Source organism: Cynocephalus volans, chromosome 7, assembly GCF_027409185.1.
Source record: "Cynocephalus volans isolate mCynVol1 chromosome 7, mCynVol1.pri, whole genome shotgun sequence".
Lineage (NCBI taxonomy): Eukaryota > Metazoa > Chordata > Mammalia > Dermoptera > Cynocephalidae > Cynocephalus > Cynocephalus volans.
The window spans coordinates 10,513,841-10,528,728 of NC_084466.1; the positions used below are offsets into that span (position 1 = coordinate 10,513,841).

Genomic DNA, 14,888 nt, shown 5'->3' on the forward strand with positions numbered 1-14,888 from the left:
CGTGACAGCTGGCATCCCCTGGAACAAATGAACTGAGTTTCTTATCTATGAGTAGTTGAAAACATTATCTGTCTCATTGGGTTGATGTGAGAATTAAATAGAATTGAGTGTATAACATGCCAAGTACCAGGTAGATGCTTGGTGAATGTTAGTTCTCTTTCCCCAAGCAGGTGATAGAATAGGGTTGTCTTAGTTCTTTTTCTAATGCTATAACAGAATACCACAGATTGGGTAACTTATAATGAACAGAAATTTATTTGATTCACAGTTCTGGAGGCTGGGAAGTCCAAGAGCACAGTGCCAGCATCTGACAAGAGCCTTTATGCTGCATCAGCCCCATGGAAGAAGGCAGAAGAACAAGTGAGCCCATGAGATAGAGGAAGGAAAGGGAGCCAAGACCTCACAGTAATTAACCCACACCCTTGATAATGGCATTAATCACCTCTTAAAAGTTTCACCTCTTAATTCCGTCACAATGGCAATTAAATTTCAACATGAGTTTGGAAGGGACATTCAAACTATAGCAAGGATTTCCACAAAATTCTGTTAAATGAATGAATGAGTGAAACTATGCAATTCATGGAGCTTCCAAAGTAGACTCCCAACATGCTATTCGTCATGTCACTCTCATGCCTAAGAATACGGAGGATCTTTTAACTGCTAAACACAGAACTCCGGACCTCCCAGCCTCTGCTGCCCCATTCCCCACACCTTCCACAGACAGACCTCGGGGCTTCTCACAGCAGCCTCCTACCCTCACTCTAGCACAGACCATGGCATTATGACATAGTGTGTGCTAAAAACTATCCTTTCTGCACAGGATCCAATTGAAAAAGCTCCTGATAGCCAAAGCTGAAGCAACTTTGCAACAACATTAACAATGTAGTATTATATCATAACCCAAAGTATAAGAAAAAAGTACATGAGTCCATGCTGATATAAATAAATATATTAATAAACGAGGGAGAAGAAACAAATCTGCTGTGCAGAATTCCAAATAATTTATGTAGATATTTGACCCTCAAGGAAGTGTAAATCCCCACTCCTTAACTGTGGGCCACACACAGTGACTTCTTTTCAAAGACTACAGTATAGAAAAGGAATTTTTTTAAAAAAAGGTAAATTTTCAGTAGAGAAACCTGACAAACACTCCCTCAGCCAGGTGCCTGAGGTCAATGTCAGTAGTTATAAGTCATGTTAATAGTATGTAGCCTTGATATAATATGATGAGAATCATATTTCACCTCTGTGATCTTCCTCCTAAAAATCTGTAACCCCAATCTTACCACAAGAAAAACATCAGACAAATCCTAATTGAGCGATGAGCACTTGACCTGTCCCCTCGAAACTGTCAAGGTTATCAAAAACTAGGAAGAGCTGAGAAACTGTCACAACCACGAGGATCATAAGGAGTCAGGATGACTGAAAGGAAATGGTAACCTGCCCGATATCCTGGCACAGAAAAGGGACATTAGGTAAAAAGTAAGAAAATCTGAATAAACTATAAACTCTAGTTAAAATAATGTATTAATTCATGTATGAATGTATTTATACATGAATTAATTGTTGATTAATTGTAACTAATGTACCATACTAATTTAAGATGTTGATAATAGGAGAAATTGGGTACGGAGTCTATGGAAAATTGCTGTACTATCTTCACAATTTTCTGTAAACCTAAAATTATTTTTAAATTATGATTCTATTGGGAAAAAATATGACCCCTTGCTAAACACTTCCCTCCTGTCCACTGCACAGAAAAGCCTGCTGTCTGCTAAGGCTCTATCAGTCATAGTGATCATGATGGGACAGGTACAGATGCTGGGAAGAGAAGTGCTTCTGGTTCTGTGTAGAGGTGGACGTGGGCTCCACAATTGGAATCGTATCTCCATGCTAACCCAGCCTGCTCCTGGTCCACGTTCTATTTTTTTCATGACACAACTGTCTCTCAGATCCGTAGGTTCAAGACCACAGGGCCAGCCTCTCTCTTTTCTGCTCCACTTTCTAAGCCTAGTTGCTTCTAGCTCAGCATTTTATCTACAATCCAATATCTCAACTCGTTACCACCATCTTAGCTCAGGTCCCCAGCATCAGTCATCCATGCTCCTTCATAGTCTCCTCTTTCCCAGCTTCTCTACTGTTTCAACCCACACTCTGAGGTCACCAGAGTTGGCTTCTCCAAACAGGAGTTGGATCATGCCATCCCCTTGCGTACAAGTCCCCCACTCCTTTCAGGCAGAATGAACACTCACTTGCACTGATAGGAGGTTCTCCACACACTGACCCCACACTACACATTTCCACGCTTCCTCCCTATCCCTCACTCTGACACACCTTCCACTGCAGTCACACCAGTTTGCCACTGCATGTCCACAAAGTATCCTATGCTCTCATGACTCTGCTTTTGCATGAAGCTCCAACAGGAATGCGCGTGTCATCTCCTCTCATCACTGTTTCCTCAGTTAGTGAGCCCCTTGCTCTGCTAACCTCATCTCATGAGTTATCTATTCTGGAAGCCTTCTCTGACTCCCTTAGGCAGAAATTGTTCCTCATACCACCACCCATATTTGATGGTGCTGATTTCCGCAAGCAGAATCTTTAACATGTGAGGACCACGTGTCATCTGTCATTGTTCTCCACACCTACGACAGACATGGTGGGAACCCAATAAACGTACTATGCTGGATGCTTCCATTCTACAACTCACCACAACCCTCTGGGTCACAACCCCTGGGTCACAACCTCCCACCCCCATCAGAACCCTCTTTCTCACACGACTGTGTCTCTGTTGGCTCAGATGAGGATCAACCAGGACTGTCTACAGCAGGAATCAGCAGAATTAGAAAAGAATTGGTACCTTGAGCCTTAGCCACAGGCAGAGGCACAGATGATAACCCAACTGGTGGTTGCCTCTCTCCCTTTATGTAAAGTGTATTTCCTTGTGTCACTGACATATTCTGCTGTGTCACAAGGAAGCAGTGATAGCCATCAAGGGGGCAAGAGAAACCATTTGCTTTCCCCAATAACTACAGTGTTTCATTGCTTCCTTTCTGACTAGCCAAAGAGTTACAGATTCCAACAGAACACAAGAGTGCCCCTGCCCAGTCCCCGAGCTAGACTGACTTGCATGATAATGTCTCTTCATACCCCTTAGAGTCTATGAAATGCTTCCTTCCCCAAAGGAGCACCAAGATCACAGCTCCAAAAAGAAAAGAAGAAAAATGAATTGCTTAAGAGCCAAATTAATAAAATAGACAAAATTATAAAATAAGATTTATTATCTTCCTAAATAAATCACACATAAATCCAAACGTATTCACACAAATTGATGCTAAAAATTAAGTTTCAAATTGGATCCGGGACCACCAAATACCAAATGAATATCAAAGGCTGCATTCACAGAATGTTTTTCAAAGTCCTTTTTTAAAAACTATATTCTTTATCCCCATAAAGTCATTTCTTTATTTTTTGTACAATTTGTCTAATAATATGAATGATAAAGTATTTAAATTTTTTCCTCTAGTTTTTTTTTCATATTTCTTATCTCTTCTCCTAAATATTAATTCTTCAGAACACAACAATTTGGGGGAGGGGGAATGGCACAAAATTTCTAGAGACCAGTACTCACAGTTGGGTCTGACTGTGCTGCATATCAACACAATACCATCCTTGCTGAAGCCCTTTTTTTCTATGGGACCCAAACTCCTTCACCATGATCCTGATAACATCTAATGTGGTTCTATACCCAAAGTAGAAATTTAATAAATTTTTAAAGATTAGCCTTGTTATATACTGCTATTTTCTTAATAAATATTTATTAAATTTCATAAATAACTATGCCAATGTCAACAGTAACTCTTATATTAATAAGAATCAAAATCAGAAAAACCATAGTTTAATTTCAATAGGTTCTATATCTGATCATTAAGATAACAGTGATGTAAAAAATTTCCTATATTTTATTTTATTTTTGTTGTTGTTGTTCTCCAAACTGATATTTGCATCAGAGTTAGCAGCTGATAACAAAGATTAAGAAAATTCTGGCTAAAATTAAAATGCCAAAATTGGATCTTCTGGATAATGAGAAACTGATTGCCTCTATTACTAAAGAGGAAATGAAAACAGCAATAGAGAAATTTGCAAGTAGCAAGCCTCCCGTGGTGATGAGCACCAACTGGAATAGGATAAAGCCTCTCCTAAAAAGATCTGTTTTGCAGGATTTATGTGGACTGTCTACTTAGGAGACCCATGAAAGCTCCAGTGCAAGGTCTTTTGTACTTGCAATCTGTCAAAAGTACCAATATCGGTCCTGTTTGCTTAATTAATTGCCCTGGGGGTGGGGGAAGCCTTCCAGGTTGGAATTGGATAGCATAAATTCAGTTTGAAATTGGTAGTGGTTTCTTGCACAGCTGCACTTAAAATGTGTGCAAAATTTCTAATTTACAAGTGTTAGCAAATACATTTAAACTTCTTTCCTGTAGCAACTTATGAATTTGCACAGAAAACCTTTATCATGTAGAAAAGGAATATTTACAAAGGCTCTTAAGCAAATGTCATTTTCAATAACTCTACTAAATGAAATATAAGGCACAAACCCCTTTGTGACCACACCAGTTACCGGTAATGTACTTCTCTCTTCCTAGAAAAAAATGTGGTATCTAGATACCTTTTTGCTTCATTTCATCTGTTGACAAAAGTTTATGTTCAACTCAGTAGTGAAGAGATTCAGGGTAAAAGTTCAAAGTCAACCATCCTTGGTAACTGTGTACTTCATTTTACAATAATATGTTCATCCCACTTTTCAAATTACTTATAAATGTCACCTCATCAAAATGCACCAGAATCCACAAGTAAACACTTAACACAACAAAAGACAAAAGTATAAAGTAACTTTGCTCAACAGCACTTAGCAAGTGGCAAAATAAAGAATAAAGCCCAAATCTCTTCAGCCGGGCTAACTTTTTTGACACACAATATCCAAACATTTCTAAAAGAAACTTTATAGTTGATCATTTATTTTTTCTCTTTGGTTTCTCTCAAGCTAGTGCCTTAAACATGAAGGAAAAGAAAATAATTCATATTATTTTAATTGCTTCTGAAATCATTCTATGAGATAACACAAATACACGTCACACAAGCATACACCTGAGAAGGACTTTTTATGTTGATATCCTAGTTTCTCCCCACTTCTGAGCACTTTTTGTTTCTGTTGACCTAAAATGTCCTTAATGTAGATAAATGATTCAGAGTTCTGGTTCTACTTAAGGCAAGATTTTCCAGACTAATAGCTTATTTGACTCAAATTATTTATTTTCTTTCCTTCTCTTAAAATTATTAAGAAATTTTACTTCCCTCAAATGGGTAAAAGGTAACTATAGCATATTACACAGTCAGGAATTAGTCACATCTAGTGTACTTAAGGGTACTGACTGTAAGAATTTTTTAAAACATTAAAAACTTTGTTATAATATACAGTTGGTTTATGAACAGATTTTTTGACATTTTCCTATCCTCAGTTTGCATGTGAAATTAGCATACCTATTTTTCAAACATCAAAACCAATCTGACAACTATTGTACATTTATATGATTACAGGAATATATTGTTATTTTACTTTGCCAAAACTATTACAGATTACTGGAGAAATCATAACAAGAAGCAAATTTCTAAGGAAGTTATCCACCATTTAGTATTTCTAGCACATATGGAAATACTGTGCATTCATGGAAATATGATAGGTATATTTAGTATAAAATTAATATTCTCTCAAGGTAATGTTTTGGGAGGTTTTTTGGTTTTGTTTTCACTTTTGTTTTTAGCATTTTGGTCAGATTCCCATAAATAGCATTGTCTTTCAAAGTTAAGCATTGTTAGGTCTTTCTAGTGATACATCTTTATTTTGAAGATTACATTCCAGAACAATTTATCGTAGTTATGAAAGCCATTTCAACAGATTGGCTGACCCATTTATGAGAAAGAACATCAAACATATAATGGTAACAAACCATTGCTCAAAGGGTGGTCAGCTTTTTAAAAATTCTATAGGGTTTCATTAGGGGAGGGGTGGGACCTGGCCCCACACTTACCACCCAAAGCCTATAGAGCCGGACCCCAAATCTTAGATTCAGTCCAAAAGGACTCAAATCAGGCTGAAAGCTGACACAAAAGAGCCATTATCAAGTGGGCAGTGTTGGGGGGTGTGTACAAAGCACTTGTGTTGAGTCTGCTAGAAGGAGCCAAAAGTCGGAAAAAATGACAATGAGCTACATCTTGAAAAGTGACTAGGGGAATGTCCTATGAGTATGGAGAGAAAAGGAATCCCATAAGAGGGGAGTGGAAGCATAGAGGCACAAAGGTATGAGAAAGCTTGTCCATATGCCCACCGTGGCTGGGTTGCAAGGTGCAAGATCGGGGTGGAGGGGGGATTGAGTGGAAGGGGGGTGATGGGCAGAGGTGGGCGAGTATATGTAAATTCCTGGGATTTTTCCTTGGAGACCTGTGAATTATTCTGAGCATTCCTCCAGGACTGGCGAAGAGACACCAGCCAGGGCATGTGACAATTTTGTTCCAGAAGGGTGACTTAGAAGTGCAGTATGGTCTAACGGTGCAGAGACTGCAGCCAAGGGCATGGATTCCAGAGCAGACTGCCTGTGTCCAATCCTGGCTCTGTCTCTGTCTAACTTTGTGACCTTAGGCATATAACTTGTTCATCTGTGAAATAGGAGTAGCGCAGTATCTATCTTACAGTCATTGTGAGGATTAAAGGAGTTAATTATTTCTAAGGTACGTTGCCCACATCTGGCAAAAGGTAAACATTACTTATTGGCTTAGTAAATAAAATGGAGGTTGAAACAATTAAAGCATCAGCTGTTTACCAAGAAAACTGGCTCTGCATTCCAGACTTGAAGGAAGTCATCCTTTTTATTTATTTGTTTGTTTGTTTGTTTATATTGGTTATGAATATTCATGAGATACAAAGCTGATTGTCACCCCTCGTGCCCATGATGTGAGGGCCAGATTCATACTGGCAGCATACCCACTACCACAAATTGCATATGTTCCCCATGTCCCCCACCCAGTTATCCCCAACCTCCCTCTCCCTCCCCCTTGCCCCTCCACTCCACTTTGTAGCCCAAGGAATGTTCTCGAAGGGAGCCATCCTTCTAACAAAAAGACATGCAAAGGAACACTGAGGTCTCTGGCTGTAGAATCTTAGTCCCCTAACCTGCCCTAAGGAAGAATTCCAGTCTTGACCCCGGTATTAATTGAACTGAGCCTTATATAAGAAATCATGGGGTTCATGGTAAAGGTGGTGAGTACTGGCTCCCCAGCAGAAATCGAACATGAGTCTGTTCGTTTGCATTAGCAGACAGTTGAGAGCAAAGGCAGCGGGTGAAAGAGTCCTGAGCAAAGCCAGAAGACATTTCCCCACGCAGCGTGCTCTGATCATCCTTCGCCTCTCTGAAAAGCAGTCTTTCCTCTTTATAGGTTCTTCAAAAAGAAATACAAGGTTATTAAGAACATTTTTTAATTCACACAGCCCAGATATTTTGGGTAGCTGTGTCATAATTACTGAGTTATGTGTCCAGATTGTATATAAAATAAATTGCTGTGTATATATGAACAAGTGAAAAATGAACTGCAATATTCTTTATAATTGCAGCTACAATCACCTAAATGGATCATTAAAAATTATACGGGAACACTCTGCATTACATTTTGTCTCTAATTTAAGCCTGTGTGGCCCAAGGGTCATCAAATCTCATTCGTGCAAATAGAAATACAGGACCATCCTGAACCATTTGCTTGCAAAATTCTTTTGGATTTAAATTGCAAACTACTGACGCCTACTCAAAATGATGAAAAAGAATTCTATCAATTTTTTCACAGTGAAATAACTACATAGGTAAAACAATGACTTAAATTCAATACAAAATGCTGACAAATTCAGTCATACTAATCAATAATATGTCAGGATCAGAGTTCATAAAAAATGAATTACTGCAGTTAACAATTTTAGAATAAAAATCTCTTTCAAATATTTACAACTTAGACACTTTACATTTCTTTTCAAAGCAAATTAATTTTAATGTCTCAGCATATGTCTCTCCTACTCCACTGTCACCCTTGCTTAAATACAACTTCACCTATAAAAGTAATGAGTGAGAAAATCTGGACAAAATATAACTTGTATGTAACTTGTGCTGGATGGAAATCATGAGAGTCCATTACCTTTGCATGTGATTTCCGAAAAAATAAATGCATCCTAAAATGTTTCATTTAATGAAATAATAGATTTCTTTTGAAAAAAAGAAGAAAAGGAAGTCAGGGAAATGAAAAGAAGAATGCTTTCTAAAGAGACTAACAAACGGCTTCTGATGTCACAAATTATATCACCTTTCAACACAACTGTGCTCCCTAGCGGGAAGTTCTAAAAGGTTTCGTTTAAATTTTTTAGGGGTTTGTTTCATGTAAGCATCACACATATGCCAGATGATCCATTAAGGACGTTCCATTATAGCTTAAAGAGTTTTGAATTAAACACACAGGGTACTGTGGGCTAAGATGCTAAGAAAATACACAGCTCAATTTCCATTTGCTGTCGCTTTGCAGGAAGATATTACCCACAGAACATTTGCTGCATTAAGGCATTTATACACTGCCTTCAGAACTTTTCAGACTATTTGGATGCTTCTGACCCCACTAGACCAAAGTCCATATGTCTTAACATTTTGGAAAGTTGGTCAATTCCATTATTCACATATGGGATCTGCATATATGGAGTGTGCATTGTAAACATGCCTAGAGATTTAAATTACATCTTCATGTTTTCATGAGGGCTTTCTACCACCATGCCAACACACTTTCACTGGTCCAGACCCCCAAAACCTTCTGTCTTGAGTCTTTTTCAAGCTAGCAGTTTCAGAGTTTAAAATATGGACCATTCCAGCTTTTACCCTAATTATCCTGTTCTTGTCTATAGTCAAGTGTCCTGGAAATACCTCTGAGGCCAGAATTACATAAGTAGTGCCTACATGCTCGGAAAGAAAAGTGATAGCTGCAAGTCACTGAGAATGTCCTGGACCCAAGACACTGAGTGTGCCCTGAGAATGCTCTGCCACATGAGCCTCTGAAGTCTCTTCAGAGTCAATGGTGCAAAAGTATCTCCTGTGGATCTTGAACAAGTGCCATGTTGAGAAAGGGACACGTTTGATATTCAAGAGGGCATGTCTTGAAGGCATTTATTTCTTGCAGGAAATACAGCTTACTTCTGAAAAATACAGCTCTTCCACAACGGTCCTTTATATTTTGCTTTCTTTCCACTTATTAACTCCCACCAGAAATCACCAAATTCACTTAGGCTTTATGGAAACAAAGGCAAGAACCCAACTGGTCTCAGAGGTGTCAAGAGTAGAACAGGTAAGACCCGAGCATTTATCTTTAAAATATTGCATAAGTGGAGAGGAGTGAAGAGGCGTTCTAAGTAAGTGGAAGTAGGATGGGCACAATCCTAGAGACAGGACTTGCTGTGGAGCATTCAAGGAAGAGTGAGTTCACTGCTTCACTGAGTGGAGGATTTGCATTGGGGAGAATGAGCTAGGTTGGGGCCAGATAGTAAAGGTTCTTGAATGTCAGCCTAAAGGGGTTGGAACTTATCATACAAACAATAAGAAGTCGTTAAAGGCTTTTGCTATAATAAAAATCACATCTCAGGAAGACTTATCTGAAAGTGCGGAAGAGATTTGCATGGACAGGATGAGTTGGAGAAAACTGGCAAATGGGAATGGGCCAGACTTCTCCCTTTGGCTCCAGATGGTGACTTAGTCTCAGAGGGGGTATATCCACACAAGGGGAAAGATGAGAAACTGCCCTCAACCAATCTCATCCTCTCCCCACTCCCCAGGGCTAGTCCAACCACGTGCCTTAGAACAAGCACCCTCCACCCACCCCCACCCCCGGGGAATCCCAAGTCCAAGGGGCAGATGGGTTTTGTGCTCCTCTCATATTCTCTTATGGAAAAAGCATAGCTAGGTAAGAGGAAGCCTTCCCTTTTAAGGGACTGGATTCTTCTTAACTGATAAGAGCCCTTTAAGAACAGTAAGTCTCTACCTGGAAGGGGCCAGCCGAATGTATCTGAATTGCCCTGGACAAAAGCCCTCCATCTGCAGAGGCTCCTTACCAACACTACTAATCTTGCTGTATATTCTTCATGCTCTACTCAGCCCTATAGAACTTTTCTCCCACTGCCTGTCAGGTTCGAGGTCCCGAATTCTGCCTAATGCCAGAACAGACTTGCCAGTGTCCTTCCAAGCATACCTCTCCCAGCCTTCTTTCTAACTGGACCCGTCCATCTGTGCTGAGCTCAGCTCATTTGACCTTAGCTTGTCTCTAGCACTGTGACATTATCAGATTCGTAGCTGAGAGCCCTTGCTCTGGTGTCAGAGCGGGGGATAGACTGGGATGGGACTGGAAGGGAGATAGCAATACTAGGCAGGAGGCTAGGGAATATTCCAGACGAGAAATGACAAAGTCCTCAGCCAGGATGGTGGAAGAGAAAATACAAGAAAGGGAATGGAAAGAGATGAGACACACATAGGTAGACTCAGCAGAGCTGGGCACCTGCTTAGGTGAAGGGGCAACCAAAAATATCCATAACTTTTAAATTGTTCAATAGGTAAAGAGCATCTCCCAGATAAGGAGTATGAAGGGAAGAAAAAGTAAATTCGAATTTGAAGTTTGTCTGTGAGTTGTCAAAGTAGAAACTTCTTGGTCTTTCATAATGATTGACCTCAAAGACTTACATCCAAATATCTTTATATCTCTTGTGTTAAACATTGAAGTTATCCACAAAAATAATTTATCTCAGGCTCTAAGCTGTACTAATAATTTCCATAGATAACAACTTTTTGGTTAATGTATTCTGTAAGCATATTACCCATGTGAAAAGTACCTCCTGTTTTTTCTGGAAAGTGTCCCTTGCCATACACTTCTGGAATTTACCGAAAATCTTACTGTTTAGGATTTCTTAACTCAGAAAATAAATTTAATTTATTCTACTGGTTTTTTCTATAATTTAAACAACTTCTTACCCAAGGTACTAACATTTTTAATAGTTTCTAGTACATCACATTGTCCAGAACTTCTGAAAAGTCTAAATATTTTCCCCTGTTGTTTTTTAGTGGCCTTGTCCTCGGTCTTTCTCTTCAGCATGTGCTGACGCCGCCCCACTCTCATCAGCGTCCAGCCCTCTGTCTCCTTGAGACCAAACACTATGCCTTCAATTAAGTTGCAGAGTTCTGATGGAGAGATATTTGAAGTTGGTATGGAAATTGCCAAACGATCCATGACTATCAAGACCATGTTGGAAGATTTGGGAATGGATGATGAAGGAGATGATGACCTAGTTCCTCTACCAAATGTTAATGCAGCAATATTAAAAAAGATCATTCAGTGGTGCACCCACCACAAGGATGACCCTCCTCCTCCTGAGGATGAGAAAAAAGAAAAGTGAACAGATGATATCCCTGTTTGGGACCAAGAATTCCTGAAATTTGACCAAGGAACATTTTTTGAACTTATTCTGGCTGCAAACTTCTTAGACATCAAAGGTTTCCTTGATGTCACATGCAAGACTTTTGCCAATATGATCAAAGGGAAAACTCCTGAGGAGATTTGCAAGACCTACAATATCAAAAATGACTTCACCGAAGAGGAGGAAGCCCAGTTACGCAAAGAGAACCAGTGGTGTGAAGAGAAGTGAAATGTTGTGCCTGACACTGTAACACTGGAAGGATTGTTCCAAATTCTAGTTGCAGTGCTCTGTTTATAACTGTTCCTATTAGACAAACAGTAGACAAATGCACCAGCAAGTCAATTGTGTTAGTGGAATATTGTCCTCATTGTGTGTGTAGTTTGAGTACAGATTCCAAACCAATGGCAGAGTTTCTTCTAGTGAGATCAAAAGTTTCTTTCCAAACCAATGGCAGAGTTTCTTCTAGTGAGATCAAAAGTTTCTTTTTTCTTTGCTTGAATAAAACTGATCTGTGAGTTCTCTATAGAAAGTGACATTTTGGACTTTCCCTCTTTTTTGTAAAGCAATTTCTTTTTTTTTTTTTTAATTTTATTTTGTCGATATACATTGTGGCTGATTATTGCTCCCCATCACCAAAACCTCCCTCCCTTCTCCCTCCCCCCCTCCCCCCAAACAATGTCCTTTCTGTTTGCTTGTCGTATCAACTTCAAGTAATTGTGGTTGTTATATCTTCCTCGCCCACCCCCCGGTTTGTGTGTGTGTGTGTGTGTGTGTGTGTGTGTGTGTGTGTGTGTGTGTGTGTGTGTGAATTTATATATTAATTTTTAGCTCCCACCAATAAGTGAGAACATGTGGTATTTCTCTTTCTGTGCCTGACTTGTTTCACTTAATATAATTCTCTCAAGGTCCATCCATGTTGTTGCAAATGGCAGTATTTCATTCGTTTTTATAGCTGAGTAGTATTCCATTGTGTAGATGTACCACATTTTCCATATCCACTCATCTGATGATGGACATTTGGGCTGGTTCCAACTCTTGGCTATTGTAAAGAGTGCTGCGATGAACATTGGGGAACAGGTATACCTGCGACTTGATGATTTCCATTCCTCTGGGTATATTCCCAACAGTGGGATAGCTGGGTCGTATGGTAGATCTATCTGCAATTGTTTGAGGAACCTCCATACCATTTTCCATAGAGGCTGCACCATTTTGCACTCCCACGAACAATGTACGAGAGTTCCTTTTTCTCCGCAACCTCGCCAGCATTTATCGTTCAGAGTCTTTTGGATTTTAGCCATCCTAACTGGGGTTAGATGGTATCTCAATGTGGTTTTGATTTGCATTTCCCGGATGCTGAGTGATGTTGAGCATTTTTTCATATGTCTGTTGGCCATTTGTATATCTTCCTTAGAGAAATGCCTACTTAGCTCTTTTGCCCATTTTTTAATTGGGTTGCTTGTTTTCTTCTTGTAAAGTTGTTTGAGTTCCTTATATATTCTGGATATTAATCCTTTGTCAGATGTATATTTTGCAAATATTTTCTCCCACTCTGTTGGTTGTCTTTTAACTCTGTTAATTGTTTCTTTTGCTGTGCAGAAGCTTTTTAGTTTGATATAATCTCATTTGTTTATTTTTCCTTTGGTTGCCCATGCTTTTGGGGTCGTATTCATGAAGTCAGTGCCCAGTCCTATTTCCTGAAGTGTTTCTCCTATGTTTTCTTTAAGAAGTTTTATTGTTTCAGGGTGTATATTTAAATCCTTAATCCATTTTGAGTTGATTTTAGTATATGGTGAGAGGTATGGATCTAGTTTCATTCTCCTGCATATGGATATCCAGTTATCCCAGCACCATTTGCTGAAGAGGCAGTCCCTTCCCCAGTGAATAGGCTTGGTGCCTTTGTCAAAGATCAGATGGCAGTAAGTGTGTGGGTTGATTTCTGGATTCTCTATTCTATTCCATTGGTCAGTGTGTCTGTTTTTATGCCAGTACCATACTGTTTTGGTTATTATAGCTTTGTAGTATAGCTTAAAGTCAGGTAGTGTTATGCCTCCAGCTTTATTTTTTTTGCTCAGCATTGCTTTGGCGATGCATGGTCTTTTATTGTTCCATATAAATGTCTGGATAGTTTTTTCCATTTCTGAGAAAAATGTCTTTGGAATTTTGATGGGGATTGCATTGAATTTGTATATCACTTTGGGTAGTATGGACATTTTCACTATGTTGATTCTTCCAATCCAAGAGCATGGGATATCTTTCCATCTTCTTGTATCCTCTCTAATTTCTCTCAGCAGTGGTTTGTAGTTCTCATTATAGAGATTTTTCACATCCTTGGTTAACTCAATTCCTAAGTATTTTATTTTTTTGGTGGCTATTGTAAATGGGCAGGCTTTCTTGATTTCTCGTTCTGCATATTCACTATTGGAGAAAAGAAATGCTACTGATTTTTGTGTGTTGATTTTGTATCCTGCTACTGTGCTGAAATCATTTATCAATTCCAGCACTTTTTTTGTAGAGGTTTTAGGCTGTTCGATATATAGGATCATGTCATCTGCAAACAGGGACAGTTTGACTTCATCTTTTCCAATCTGGATGCCCTTTATTTCCTTCTCTTCTCTGATTGCTCTGGCTAGTACTTCCAACACTATGTTGAATAGGAGTGGTGAGAGTGGGCATCCTTGTCTAGTTCCTGTTCTTAAAGGAAAAGCTTTCAGCTTTTCCCCATTCAGGATGATATTGGCAGTGGGTTTGGCATATATGGCTTTAATTATGTTGAGATACTTTCTCTCTATACCTAACTTATAGAGGGTCTTTGTCATAAATGAGTGCTGTACTTTATCAAATGCTTTTTCACCATCTATAGAGATGATCATATGGTCCTTGTGTTTGAGTTCATTAATATGGTGTATCACATTTATTGATTTGCGTATGTTGAACCAACCTTGCATCCATGGGATGAATCCCACTTGATTGTGATGAATAATTTTTCGTATGTGTTGCTGTATTCTGTTTGCTAGTATTTTAGTGAGGATTTTTGCATCTATATTCATCAAGGATATCGGCCTATAGTTTTCTTTTTTGGTTATATCTTTCCCTGGTTTTGGTATCAGGATGATGTTTGCTTCATAATATGAGTTTGGGAGATTTGCGTCTGTTTCAATCTTTTGGAATGGATTGTAAAGAATCGGTGTCAATTCCTCTTTGAATGTTTCCATCTGGTCCTGGGCTTTTCTTTGTTGGGAGCCTTCTGATAACAGCTTCAATCTCCTTTATTGTTATTGGTCTGTTCAAATTCTCTACGTCTTCATGGTTCAGTTTTGGGAGCTTGTGTGTGTCCAGAAATTTATCCATTTCCTCC

The 14,888-nt window shown here is 39.0% G+C and overlaps 1 protein-coding gene and 1 pseudogene across 3 annotated transcripts in view; one reads left to right on the forward strand and one right to left on the reverse strand.

The window, feature by feature from the left end:
- LOC134382523 (putative methyltransferase-like protein 21E) overlaps positions 1–14,888 on the reverse strand; it is a 123,092-nt gene that overhangs the window by 58,108 nt on the left and 50,096 nt on the right. The gene's annotated exons all lie outside the window — the stretch shown is intronic.
- On the forward strand, positions 11,273–11,781 carry LOC134382710 (S-phase kinase-associated protein 1-like; annotated as a pseudogene).